This window comes from Coffea arabica, chromosome 9c, assembly GCF_036785885.1.
Source record: "Coffea arabica cultivar ET-39 chromosome 9c, Coffea Arabica ET-39 HiFi, whole genome shotgun sequence".
NCBI lineage: Eukaryota > Viridiplantae > Streptophyta > Magnoliopsida > Gentianales > Rubiaceae > Coffea > Coffea arabica.
In genome coordinates this window covers 36061398-36076641 of record NC_092326.1, presented here as the reverse complement: position 1 = coordinate 36076641, position 15244 = coordinate 36061398, and positions in this window count along the sequence as shown.

Genomic DNA, 15244 nt, shown 5'->3' with positions numbered 1-15244 from the left:
TTGGGGACGACTCGACCCACATCTTGCAAGTCAATTATTTTATAATCCTTACTCGTTCAGCATATCAACGGATATCTAATGATCGAGTATCCATTAGAAAAGAGTCGGATTAACAGTAAGTTGTCTCGCGCCTCTCATCATTTAATTTTTTAAAAAGATAATGTATACTAATTTATTAATTAATCTTTCTTATACTATCAGTGTATAAACTGATAAAGTTGGATGAATACTACATCATCTGAATTTGAATTTAAATATCAAATTTTGTATATGTAGTATGCATCTAGATCTGCTAGTATATAAAAAATTTACGCAATTTATTATTATATCTTACATATTTATGTAATATTCAATATAGATTTTATCCAAAAAAATCTCATGCCAAAAACAAACTTGCAAGAGAATACAAGAAAAAGTAAAAAAAGAATCCAAAACTAATAAAAATTGTTACAAGCATTGCCCTTTTTATAAATATTCTAAATCAATTCAACCTTTTTTTTAAAATTAAGAGCATGACCTCTATAAATAAATCTTGTAAACAAATTATAGGAGCTTATATTTGGGGTGTAATTTGCTAATATAATCACTTACTTAAGTCTAAAAATAATACTTTGTATATGTATATAAAAATTATATATATATGTATGTATATACATGTATATATATGCGGAATTAGTCTGGTACCCAGGAGTTTTTAATTCTCTGATCCTAACCTGTCTCACATATAAACAGGTACCCGATTCTTTTTTGATTCACTCAAATAATGTGAATCAAATACCCTATTTTTTGGAGTGGATCAGATCGATCTCATGAATTTTCACATTAGCAGGTATTTTTGTTCACCCAAACCCATCTAAATTAAAAGAATACTCTAGCACACTTTTTGAACTTTTTTAATTGTAGGGTATGAAATTTGAATCCCAACGTACTGATCAAAGAGAATAAATCCCTCTTAATCGCCAACTTACACAAGACAAGTTTGTTATTTTACTTACCAAAGTGAACGCGAGTTTTCAAGCTGTGCATTCGTGGATCGACAGTAATTTTTTAGCATCATCTCAAGGCATTTGGCCCTCTTACTTTATTAAATTCCTTTCTCCGAGTCTGAAGTTGTTAATGCTTTGTTCACAATTGCATTACTGATTATTCTTCTTCCTTTGTTAGCATAATAATTACTTGACTAAAAATAATAGATTATTGGGTCTTTCTCTTCATTGAGCACCAGGATTAGGTAATAAGTACAGTTAAGCGACAAAAAAGTGCCAAACTTGCGGCAATAGCCAGCTTTAACTGACTTGGGATCCTTTATTACATATTTGCATGTTAACCATAAATCTTAGAATATTTGGTGTATTTTTTTCATTGGATTGGTGTAAATTAATACCTAGTACGACTTGAACACTAAATATTATTGTACACCAACTTATTAAAAATATAAATTAAATATTGCAAGAATTATACCAACTTGTAGAGTGTAACACTCGGATGTGTAACAGAGGATGCGCTGCTCTTTAAAACAAATCAAGGGTCTCTCTAGTTGAATTTTTATTCAATTATGTAAATAACACAAAATTTGATGTAGAATGGTACAATTTTGATAGGAATATGAATATTATTAACTCGTACAATTAATTCACCATTACGTCAAAGTTATATGAGTTTAAGCTGAAAGTTGTAAGGATTACAATAATTAGACTGTAATGAACAGAATCAACTAGAGAGGCCACTAATCCCTTTAAAACGTGTTAAAATTTCTTGCGGAATTATTAGAACTAGAAGCACAATAGTGTAGCCCTCTAAGAGATATTACATAAAAGTTTTAGAGTCTAGACATTTCCACTATACTATTATTAAAACAAGAGGAAAACAAGGCCAACCTACTAAAGATATTTACACTATTTAAAAGTGTGTAATAAATAGTCTTTCATGCTAGATTGAATTGGACAAAATTCAACTTGTAGACCTTAATCTGGTAATTATCTGCTCATCAACATGAATAATCAGTGGGATAATTTCAAAAACCTCCCTTGGGGTTTCTGACAGTCTTACTATCATCTCCTGAGGTTTCTAGAATATCAGAAACCCCTTATAAGGTCACTGGTGTCTAATTGCTACATCAATCATGGAGAAATGACTTAATTACTCGTACAACTTTAGAGGTATTTCACAATTGTAGACACCAAAATTTTACAAAGAAAAAAAATTTTACCATTTTATTTTACTTTATTTTCTTCATTTTTATTACTATTTAGTTGTTTTTGTTGTAAATCTTACTTTAGTTTATTTTGTTCATTTTCTTAACAAAATCATCTTTTTCCAATTCATTTTACAAAAATTAGGCAGAAAAGAAAATTAAAAAAACAAGATGTAAGTCCCAAAGACAACCAAGAGGGGGGGTGAATTGGGTTGATTAAAATCCTAACCAAATTTATGCACTTTTTCTTTAATAAAAAATTTACCTTCTTTTCTAGTAATGATTAACCAAGTAGATTAGAAGACAGGAGCAATATTGATCAGAAAAATAAGTATAGAAAAGCAATGAGAATTTTATTAAACAGAAAAGTAAAATAGGGAATCAAACCAGGTGTCTACCAAGCTATCCTCAAACTTGAAGACCAAACACTAGGAAGAGCAACATCTCTTTGATGAAAGAAGATCAACTAGATGTACAATGGAGGGAGCACTTCCTCCTCGCCCTAAGCCTCACTTAGTCAAGCTAGGAAATTTTACAATCACTCAGAAAACCCTCAACAAAGCTACACTAAAAATCCTTTCAACCACAAAAGAAATGCTCAACAGAAATTCACACCACTTTAATACAAATCTGCTTTGGAGACTATTTTCTAGCTAAAATATCTCTTGAGAACTTGTAAACAAAGTGTGCAAAAGTTCCTACTTCGTTCAGACCAGTTTAATTTTAAAGGGAACCAGAAATGGGATTCATCAATGCTTCCAACGGATAGAAGGCAGCTGAAGAGTCAACTAGCCGTTGGGGCTGTCGGACGTCCGACGATCGAATCATCGTCCGAACCAATCGTCCGATGATAGCCATGTTGAGGTTCGGACGTCCGATGAGTTTTTTGTCGTCCGACAGCACAGCGTCCGACCTTGGGCCGAGAGCTAGCAAGTTATCTTGGAATTTTTCGATTATTCCTAATTTTGATCTTAGATGAATGAACTGTTCTAATGGCAAAGCTTTCGTAAAAATATCAGCAAATTGATCTTTAGAACAAACATAATTTACACATATTTCACCTTTTTGAACAAGATCACGAATAAAGTGATGCTTTATATCTATGTGCTTTGTCCTAGAATGATGAATAGGATTTTTGGTCAAATTGATAGCACTAGTATTATCACAGAATACAGGCATGCAGTCATACAACAATCCAAAATCATTCAAAGTGTGCTTCATCCATAGAAGTTGAGCACAACATGCACTAGCGGCAATATATTCCGCCTCGGTGGTAGACAAAGAGATTGCACATTGTTTCTTACTAAACCAAGAGACTAAACAATTTCCAAGAAAATGACAAGTTCCACTCGTACTCTTTCTATCCACATGATAACCTCCAAAATCAGCATCCGAATAACCATATAGAGCAAACTCATTAGATCTAGCATACCAAAGACCATAGTCTAATGTACCTTTCAAATACCTAAAAATTCTTTTTACAGCATTCAAATGTGATTCTTTTGGACAAGATTGAAATCTAGCACACAAGCAAACAGCAAACATAATATCAGGTCTACTTGCGGTTAAATAAAGTAGGCTTCCGATCATACCTCTATAATGCTTTTCATCCACATGATTACCTTCTTCATCTTTGTCAAGCTTTGTAGAAGTGCACATTGGAGTTCCAACTTGTTTTGAGTCCTCCATGCCAAACCTTTTCAGCAATTCCTTGGTATATTTTGCTTGATTTATAAAAATTCCCTCAAGAGCTTGATGTATTTGAAGTCCAAGGAAGAAATTTAATTCTCCCATCATACTCATTTCAAATTCACTTTGCATAGTGGTGGAAAACTCCTTACATAGATACTCATTAGTAGCACCAAAAATAATATCATCAACATATATTTGCACAATAAGAAGGTCATTCAACACATGCTTAGTAAACAGTGTGGTGTCCACAATACCTCTTTTGAAACCTTTTTCAATCAAGAACCCACTTAATCTTTCATACCAAGCTCTTGGAGCCTGCTTTAAACCATATAAAGCTTTAGAAAGTTTAAACACATGACTTGGAAATTTTGTATTTTCAAAATCGGGGGGTTGATCCACATACACTTCTTGATCAATAAAACCATTTAAAAAGGCACTTTTAACATCCATTTGAAGCAAGCAAAAGCAAGAAGCATTCTAATAGATTCTAATCTTGCTACGGGAGCAAATGTTTCATCAAAATCAATGCCTTCTTCTTGTCCATATCCTTTAGCAACTAATCTGGCTTTATTTCTTACTACAACACCTTTATCATCCAATTTATTTCTAAAAATCCACTTTGTGCCAATGATAGGTTGATTTTGAGGTCTATCAACAAGTGTCCAAACTTCATTTCTCTCAAATTGATTAAGTTCCTCTTGCATTGCCAAAATCCAGTTTTCATCCTTTAAAGCATCATTGACATTTTTGGGTTCATAAAGAGAAACTAAAGCAAAATTGTCAATCAATTTTCTAGATGAGGAACGAGTGTTTACCTTCTCGGATAGATCACCAATTATAAGCTCTTTTGGATGATTTTGGTTGAATTTCCAAGCCTTGGGAAGATCTTTGAGTGGATCATCATTTTTGTCTTCATCTTCCATTTCTTGATCATTATGAACTTCATTTTCCATTTCAGTTGCTGCTGGTTTAGAACTTCCTTCATTTCCAATTGATAGTTTTTCCATTCCTTCTCGAACACCTACATCATCATCCTCACACAAACTTTTGGAATTATCATCATTGGCTTCATCAAATGTTATATGTATAGCTTCTTCAATCACAAGTGTTCTTCTATTAAAAACTCTATATCCTCTTTTATTCTCACAATACCCCAAAAATATTCCTTCATCAGATTTTTTGTCAAACTTACCAAAATGTTCCTTTAGATTCAAAATAAAACATTTACAACCAAATGCTTTGAAGTAACCAACCGTAGGTTTCTTATCAAAAATCAGTTCATAAGAAGTTTTCTTCAAAATAGGTCTCAAGAGGATTCTGTTCATCACATAACATGCGGTGTTTACCGCTTCAGCCCAAAGATATTTAGGCAGCCCACATTCATTCAACATAGTTCTAGCAGTCTCTCGGAGAGTCCTATTTTTCCTTTCTACAACACCATTTTGCTGTGGAGTCCTTGCAATAGAAAACTCATGTGTTATACCATTATGATCACAAAATTCTGGAAAACCACAATACTTGAATTCTGTTCCATTATCACTTCTAATCCTAACAATTTTTAACCCAAGCAGATTTTGCACTTTAGCAAACATTGAAGTAAAATTCTTGAAGGCATCATCTTTATGAGCAAGAAATATCACCCAGGTGTATCTAGAATAATCATCAACAATTACAAAATAATATTTCTTACCTCCCAAGCTAGTGATTTGAGTGGGACCAAATAAATCAAGATGCAAGAGTTCCAAAGGTTTTAAAGTAGATACACACATTTTTGGTTTAAAAGAAATTTTAGTTTGCTTCCCAAATTGACATGCATCACATATTTTGTCCTTATCAAAACTAATTTTTGGCAAGCCTCTAACCAACTCCTTTTTCGAAATTTCCTTTAGTAAATCCATGTTAAAATGACAAAGTCTTCTATGCCACAACCAAGGATCTTCATTTGAAGCTTTGAGACATTTTAAGCTAGAAGAATCAACTTTATCGAGAATCACAATATATATGTCATTAAACCTCTTACCTTTGAACACAACATTATATTTGGAATCAAGTACAATGCATTCATGCTTTTTAAACAACACATACAAGTCTTTATCACACAATTGACTAACACTAAGCAAGTTATAACCTAAGTTATCAACCAAGAGCACATTATGAACAAAAGTTTCACCATCCTTACCAACATCACCTATTCCAATTGTCTTAACTTTCACATCATGACCAAATGTTACCTTTCCACTTGATTTTGATTTCAGTTTTATGAACAAGGAAGGATCACCGGTCATGTGCCTTGAGCAACCGCTATCAATGAACCACTTGGACTTGTTTGAGCATTTTTCCTGAAAAGAAAAGGTGTTTGGTACCCTTTTTAATTTTTGGGTCCATAATAGTTAGCATTGTATCTAACTAACCACATGCACTTCATCCCTTTGTTCAGATTTCTTTTCACATAACAATTACCTTTCAAATGCCCTCTTTGACAACAAAAACCACACATAATGGAAGAGTCCTTAACATGTACTGGTTTGATATATCTCAATCCACCTCTTCTATATGTTGTGAACCCATGTGCAATTTTGTTGTGTGCAAATGTTCTTTGAAAAGTAGTAGGATGGATAAATAACATGTTCCTTTTGCTAAACTCCTGCTTTCTTGCTTTCAGAGTCTCATCCAAGTTGTCCATTCTTTTTTTCAAATCACCCTGTCTTTCTTTCAGCATTTCACAAATATTTGTCTTTCTATCAAGCTCATCTTGAACATTACATCCGGCTCTTACTAGACTTTCATTGTCGGTCTTTAGTTGTTTATTTTGTTGAAAAACTGCATAATGCCTTGAAGGAATCTTATCACTTTCAAGATCATCATCTTCATCATTATCACTTTCAGATTGAGAGTGTGTGGAAGTTACCTCATTATTTTCAATAGCCATGAAGGCCATTTGAGCAGATTCTTCTTCTTCTTCAACTTCCCCTTCGGAGTTGCATTCATTCCAAGTAATCTGAAAATTGTTGAATCTTGGCTTTCGATCAGCTTTTCCATCTTTCATCTTCTTCATAGGGCATTCGTTTGCATAATGTCCAATCTGTCCACATTCGAAGCATTTGTCCAACTGTTTCTTGTTGAAATCTTGTTTACCTTTATACTTTGCGATAAATGGCTGATTCTGGAATTGATTGCTAGATCCTCCCCTTCTAAACTTTCTTTTATTCAAGATTCTTTTGAAGCCTCTGGTGATGAGAGCAAGATCATTATCGTCACCATCCGAGTCTTCATCATCCAGGTGAGCAGTATCATCTTCACCTTGAGTAGTCTTTAGAGCAATGTTTCTCTTTGCTCTAGCATCCTCTTCCTCCTGCACTTTAGTTTTCAGTTTCAACTCATAAGAGGTTAGTGAGTTAATGATAGATTCAATAGGCACAGAACTTAAATCCTTGGCCTCCTCTATTGCAGTCACTTTATTTTCCCATTCTTTGCCCAAGGCATTGAGAATTTTCCTGTTCTTCTCTCCCAAGGTATACTCTTTGCCCAACGCCTCGAGATCTTTGATCAAGTCAGTGAACCTGCAATACATTTTGTCAATATCCTCAAGAGGTTCAATTTTAAATGATTCATATTTCGTGACCAAGATGGCCTTTTTCTGTTCTTTCACATTGTCACCACCCTCATGGATTTCTCTTAGTTTATCCCACATTTCTTTAGCCGATTTGCAGCCTTTTACTCTGATCGATTCATTTAAATCTACGGCACTATAAATAACATTCATGGCCTTGGCATTCAATGTGAGGTTAGTCCTATCTTGAGCATTCATTTCAACTCTTGTTTTTGGCCGAAGCAACCCTGTATCTGCATCAAGAAAGTTAGCTTCATGCGGTCCTTCACTCACAATAAACCATAATTCAATATCAATAGATTGCAGAAAGATAATCATTCGTTCTTTCCAGCTAACATAGTTGGAGCCACTGAACATGGGAGGCCTAGTAACAGATTGCCCCTCAACAAACATAGCATGACTGGTTGTCATCTTTACTCCAAGCCGTTAGAGCTTAATCTCAAGGAGACCAAGCTCTGATACCACAAGAAAAGAAAAAAAAAACAAAATCAGTTTTTTGTTAAAAAAAGGGGGGGGAGCCACGCGCGCGCGCGCTTCAATATTGGTGTAAAAATTTTTGGAAAAAACCGCTGCAACATCTTCAAATTTGGGCTTGAACTTGCTGCCTTTGTCATCCTTAAAATTTCTGCAGCAAAGATCTTAGCTTTCAGATTTCAGCTTTGAATCTCACTCTCCTCGAATTTCCCGTGTTTGTTTGGTATCTTCTCATCAAAGGTAACTCTTTTTGCTCACTTCCTTTCCGTATAAGCTTAAATCCTTCCCAATCAGTCAAAAAGCTGGTTGCATCTGGGCTTGTTTTGTTTTCTTTTGATGTCCATTTTAGCTTAGATTTTTTATATAATCTTGTGTTAAACGTAATAAGATTGAGTGTTGAGGGTAGAGTTAAGTAATCTATTTGTTTGGATCCAAGATCTTGGTGTTTGGTTGAGATATTGCTGGCGTTTGATCGAATGCGAAAGGAGATTGCAGAAAGCTTCCTGATTGCAGCAAAGCTTCGACCAGGCTACATGAAAATTTTCTGGAAATTTCGTTTTGGTCCCTTAACCTTGGCTTAATTCTTCTATGGCCCAAAATATGAAAAATCTCAACCTATTTTGCTCCTTTTAAATTGTAATCTTCCTTTGCATGCTTTATGTGACCTTTTGGGTAGATTAATTCTGGGATTTAACACATAATTGTTGTAAAACTAATAAACTACTATAGTATAAATGGAGATATTAGAGAAAGATGTAGAGAAATGGAGAATGATATTTTTATGATTCCAACTAAATACAAAAGTCTTTCCAAATGGTGTCAATGTACCTCTATATATAGGTACTACAAGATTAAAAATACATCAATTCTATTAAACACCCATTACTACAAGAATATGAAAAAACTTATGAAACGGTTTCTCCACTACATGAATAGATTTATGGATTGTAACTTCTATACATAATGTAATCATAAATCAAGAATTAATCCTCTTGAAAATACAAAGGGACATCCATACTTTTAATTGTTTCATAACACTCCCCCTTGGATGTCCATTACACAAAGAATATGCCTCGTTAAAACCTTATCAGATAAAAATCCATCGGGACAAAAACCCTAGTGAAGGAAAAAGAGTACACTATTCTTGTGTATTAATTTCTCCCCCTGATGCAAACATTATTTGAGATCTTTTAATCGTCGCATTCCAATATTCTTCGCCAATTGCACTGAAATTTGGTACTTCAGAACTAAGTATCTCTTCATCTTCCTCTTGCGATCTAAAAGCATTCTTTTTAGGATCTAATGAACTGACGACCATTGGAGTACTTAATATATGTGCCTTATCCATATAAAACCGCTTTAATACCTTCCGGGTATATGCAGTTTGATGGATAAAATTTCACTTTTCAAATGCTCAATTTGTAAATCAAGGTAAAATTTTGTTTTTCCAAAATTCTTGATCTCAAAATCCTTCTTCAATATTCAATATTATTTTGAATCTCTTCAGGAGTTCCAATCAAATTTAGATCATCAATATATACAGCAATTATCACAAAATTTGATCCATTTTTCTTGATAAAAACACATGGACATATTGGATCATTGATATAACCTTCTTTGGTCAGACATTCATTGAAGCGGTTATACCACATACGTCCAAATTGTTTGAACCCATACAGAGACCTTTGTAATTTAATAGAATAAATATTTTTAAGATTTGATTTGCATGCTTCAGGCATGTTGAATCCTTCGAGAATTCTCATATAAATATCATTTTCAAGATTCCCATATAAATATGCAGTAACGACGTCCATTAGACGCATATCTAATTTTTCATGTACTACAAAACTCACAAGATATCTAAATGTGATAGCATCCACTACAGGTGAATACGTTTCATCATAATCAAATTCAAACCTTTGTGAAAATCTTTAAGCTACTAGCTTTACACCTTTAGGTGTTTGGACTACAAGTCCAAAAATTTTTCTTTTAATCAATAAATCCAATTTAGATTGAATCGCATCTTTCCACTTTACCCAATCATTTCTATATCGACATTCATCAATTGATCTAGATTCATGATTCTTATCAACTTCTATAATATCAAGTGCTACATTTCATTAGATTCCAATTAAATTTTCTATGATTTCATTATCTTTAGGAGCGACCTCTTCAAGAGGTTGAGTTTTGTCATGATATTTATTTAATTTCCAGAGATATTTGAATTCAATTTATATCTTATTTATGTAGGCCGACCTTAAATTTATTTGTAGCACTTGTACATGTCCTTCAGGGACATCAATCTTAGCTAGAGTATTTCCTACAGGAATAGTTGATTTAATGACTCTTCTAGAATCGATAATATATCTGACAATTGGTTTGTAACTTTCAACAAATGAAGAATTTTTTGAACTTCTAGTTCACATTATTGAGGATCGAGGAAATTCAATTTTTCAGATGATTTCCTTTCGGTTGATTTTTTCCTCCCCCTAATGTCAGGAATCGTAATTCATCAGAATAAATAAATTATTCAATAGATCACTCATCAATATTTTACGATATTTAATCGTAAAAGGTGATTCATATCCGACATAAATTTTAAATTTCTTTTGGAACCATATATAATATAAAGGGGTATGTATAAATACTTGTCGGCTCTCAAATATTCTCACTTTTGTCAAATCATATATCCATTGGAATCAGTAAACTTCTGATTTACTGCAGGTGATAATTATAAATCAAATGAGAATGAAGACAACTATATCGATAACCATTTCTCTCTCGAATGGTTATTATGATATAATTAACCTTTATCTCACTTGATTTCTAAACATGATCTCTATCATTATCTCATTTAATATCTCAATTTGATATCCGTTTCGATGGATATTCAAATTCAATAAATTTTTCGAGACATGGTAAAAAGTAGTGTTTCATTTATCATAAACTTTTCTCCTACAGGGAGAAATATATCAATGGCTCTTCTGGAACTTTCAATCACTTAAACACTACCACTTATTGTGTATGTCTCTCTCATTGGAATATAGTTTATATAGTAGCACTTATTAATGAGATACATATCATTATCACCATAATTCTTATGGGACAAATATCATCACCATAATCCTTTGATCCCAAATGTTTAACATCCATTTCTTCTTCAGAAAGAAAAACTAATTAAATCAATCATCCTACACCTTCAGGGTGTTTAAAGAAATTGGTCATGTGAAAATGATATTATAATTTTGATTCGTCAAATGTACTTCGGGACATTTTTCTTCAGGATTCTTATTTTCTTGTTCTCATCAATATTATCCCACTTCAAGTGGTAATTTTTTCTCTTGTCATGGTAAAATATATATTTACCAAAATCATAGTCATGGCAACAATCATAACTAATAAATTGAAATTTAGTCGCATTTACTTTTAGAAATGGACTAGAACTAGTATGCAATAAGTACAAAATACTTTTCAAATTTTCTCTCAATATTGCTATTACAAGAGTATATTTGAGAAATATATAGAGAATATTATTTTCAACTAAGAAATAATTCTAAACATAGCAGAATTATGTTCTTGTAGCCATAGGTAAATTTATCATACCAGGCTTTTGAAATAATGACCATCTTCTGGTAGCCAAATCTTTTTATTAAAGAGCGACAATTTTCAGGTGATCGAATCTTTTTTTTTTAAATATTTTAAAGGACAAGTAGATCCTCAAATATAATTGATTTTCTATAATATCATCTCTAAAACTCAATGCATCAAAATATAAGTATCTATAATGAATAATTCTAAATGTAAATAAGTAGAATTAAAAGAAGAAATATTACCTCAAAGGTGTCAAACAATATATGTTTGTGTTTAGTGATTGCTCAGCAATAGGCATTTGTATTTTTTGTGATAATTCAAATATTAACCATAAGAAATTGAAATAAGTTTGTGAGTTAGAAATTTACCTCAGAATTTACTTCAAGAAATGCGAGCAGAATTTTCGCAAAATCTTGTATTTCATTTTTGTTCAAGGTAGAGCCTCCGTTTTCACCTTTTGCTCAAAAATAGAGACTCGTGCTGATAACGTGTTGTAAAACTAATAAACTACTATAGTATAAATGGAGATATTAGAGAAAGATGTAGAGAAATAGAGAATGATATTCTTATGATTCCAACTAAATACAAAAGTCTTTCCAAATGGTGTCAATGTACCTCTATATATAGGTACTATAAGATTAAAGGTACATCAATTCTATTAAACACCCACTACTACATGAATATGAAAAAACCTATGAAACGAGTTCTCCACTACATGAATAGATTTATAGATTGTAACTTCTATACATAATGCAATCATAAATCAATAATTAATTCTCTTGAAAATACAAAGGGACATCCATACTTTTAATTGTTTCATAACAATAATTAAGGCTTAGCATTTTTTTTTGTAGATTTATGACTTGGTTAGGTTTTAGTAAAATAGGTTAGGTTGGGTTAAAGTTTTTGTTGTCGCCTTTTGGTTAAAGATTGGGGCCTTTTTTGATTGGGTTTTGTCTTGGGCTAAGAGGCCAAAGCCCGGACTTTTTCGGTTGGGTTTGATTGGGTAAAACTATGGGCTGGTCTGTGTATTTTGCTTTGGACTTTAGCTGGGCTTCAGGAGGTATCGGCCCAACCAAAACAAAAGAAAATAAAAGTTGGCCCAATAGCCCAATTCTTTAAGTAATCTGGTGAAGAAAATTGCAATTCAGTCCCTATACTTTTCAGTAATTATGTTATGACTCTGAAAACTTTAGATTTATTTCAATTAGGTCCCTAATTTAATTGTAAATAGGTCCTTCAACTTTATTTTCTATCATTTCATGCACCAATTTTTATAATAATTATAATTTGACCTCAAAAACTTTCTTAATTTTTGCAATTAGATTCCTAGTAGTTTTGATTTCTTAAATATAATTTACTTTTCTTCTTTAATTGTTATTTATACTTCTTTTAGGTGATTTAATTGGTAGATTTCATGATTATTTCTATTTCTTTATAAAGAAATTGGTGTCTTGATCATTTTATTGATTTTGGAGCATAAGTAGGGAAATTTCACCTCATTCAACCACAATTTCAAGAAAGGTAACTTCTTTTATTATTTGAAATTCTTTTATGTGCTCCAATGTGTTTTATGTGCAATTGCATGTTTTGAGTGTTTTTTCTTTTAATTATTCATTTTTATTCATTTTAAGTTTCATTTATTTTATTTAATTTTTGATAATTATTTGAGAGGCATTAAAATGCCAGATTGTAATAGATAGATGATCAAGACATGTATCTAGCTAATCTATGTAATAGATAGGTTTTAATTTTTGCTAAAAATGCATTTAGTTAAATAAATGTAATAGTTAGGTTATTATTTTTAGAATTCCCTCCTTTATATTGTAATTAGAGTCTCGAATGTAAAAGTTAGACTCTTATTTGCGTTTATTTGCTTAGGTGCTTGTATGCTTGTGTACTTATGTGTTTATTTGCTTTCATTAGAGTTTTGCATCTAAAAATTATGCCTATGTGTTATATGTTCTATGTGCATTATGTGTTTACTTGCTTTTATTATGATTTATTTAGTTTTAATAAATACATGATGTCACCACATTAGTCCAACGCTTGTTGTAGCCTTTCTTCCTGATTTCTCACTAGTCCAATGCTAGTAAAGACTTGTAGAAATGAGCTAGTCCAACGTTAAATCCTTTAGCTGTTTTCGCGTTAGATTCACATTCTTTGCATAACATTCATCACATCTCATACACATTTTTTCGTTTTTAGGGTCTTTCTCATTTTGCATAATATTTCCTCTATATATTACCTCTCTCATCCCTATGTGCGAAACATGACATTTAGATTTGCATCTCATTTAGGAAATTAGAAATAGGTTAACTCATTTGCTTGACTAGATTAGGAGAGTCACCTTTTGAATATGGGAAATGAACGAGTGTGGCTTCTTAGTCTTAGCACGCTCTCATCCTCTCTATAAAAAGGAAAATTAAAGTCACGAATCTTAGTCCCCTGTACCCGTTATCTTGCATTCCTCTCCTTTAAGTCATGTATATTTATATATTATAATTTTTCTTTTCTTTGAGTCTCATTTTTGCATATTCATGACATTTTCTAAAAATCATTTTGGGCATCACAATTAATGTGATTTGCACCAATTAAACTTTGAAGAGATATTTCAACCCTTTCGATATTCATTAGATTTAGATTTGCATCCATATAAAAATGCCCTAATGTGATAAGTTTTATAGGTTAAATTAAGAAAATTTTTCACTAAATCATGCAACTATTCTTGGCTAGGTTGAAAAGATGCCTTATATTAAATTTTTGCCTTCGCTTTCTTCAACCATGACTTCCGAACTTTTTTTCTCTTGTTTTTCGAAGACCTGGAGTCGTCTAAAAAAGGTTTTGTTTATTTTTATTAAAAAACATATTTTAGGTGACTTGGTACACTTAAATTTAATACCAAGTGGCGACTCCTATTTTTTTTTTTTTTAAAACCCTTTTTAGACTATTATTTTGGACCAAAATCGTAGCACTTTTTAAGTCCTATTTTATGCCCTTTTTCTTTTGTTTCTTCCCTAAAATAAAAACTCATTTTTCACTCATCATTTCCAAATAAAATTCAAATTTTCTCGATAACTTATAAATTTTATTTTATTTTTCAAAAACAAATGGGGCGCAACAACAATTATGTTGACATGATTAGTTATATTGTTGTTAACTAAGTTTAAAAGAAACAATGACAATTTATAATTTTTTTAAAATTTTTCTAGCATGCCACTACAAAATTGGGCCAAATATAGGCACATTTCTATAATTGATAATTGATGTGCGTGAGTAGAAGTAATGATTCAAACTTTAGAGGGTTTTTGTGGAATAAAAGAAATAGAGCTTCTTTAAGCATATCTAAGGATCTAGGAGACTTCAAGAGGAAATTTGCTTTCAAATTTTTTTTCAAAATTTTGGTGATTGCGGAAATCTCAAGGTCAACCTCTAAGATTTTTCTGCTCTTAAATTTTGGAAATTTTTATTATTTGATTGCAGATGTTAAAGTAGTTATTGATGATCATGCTTAATAGTGACTTTTCCAAGTGGGAAAAAAAAAGTATCTTGGATCAAACAAAAAAAAAAAGGAAAATTTGACATTATGTAGTTAATTTGTATCATGTTCTATTTGATTTGCTCCATTTGATGATTGGTATTGAATTATTGTGTTTTTTCTTTTTTTATCCTAATTGTTACTT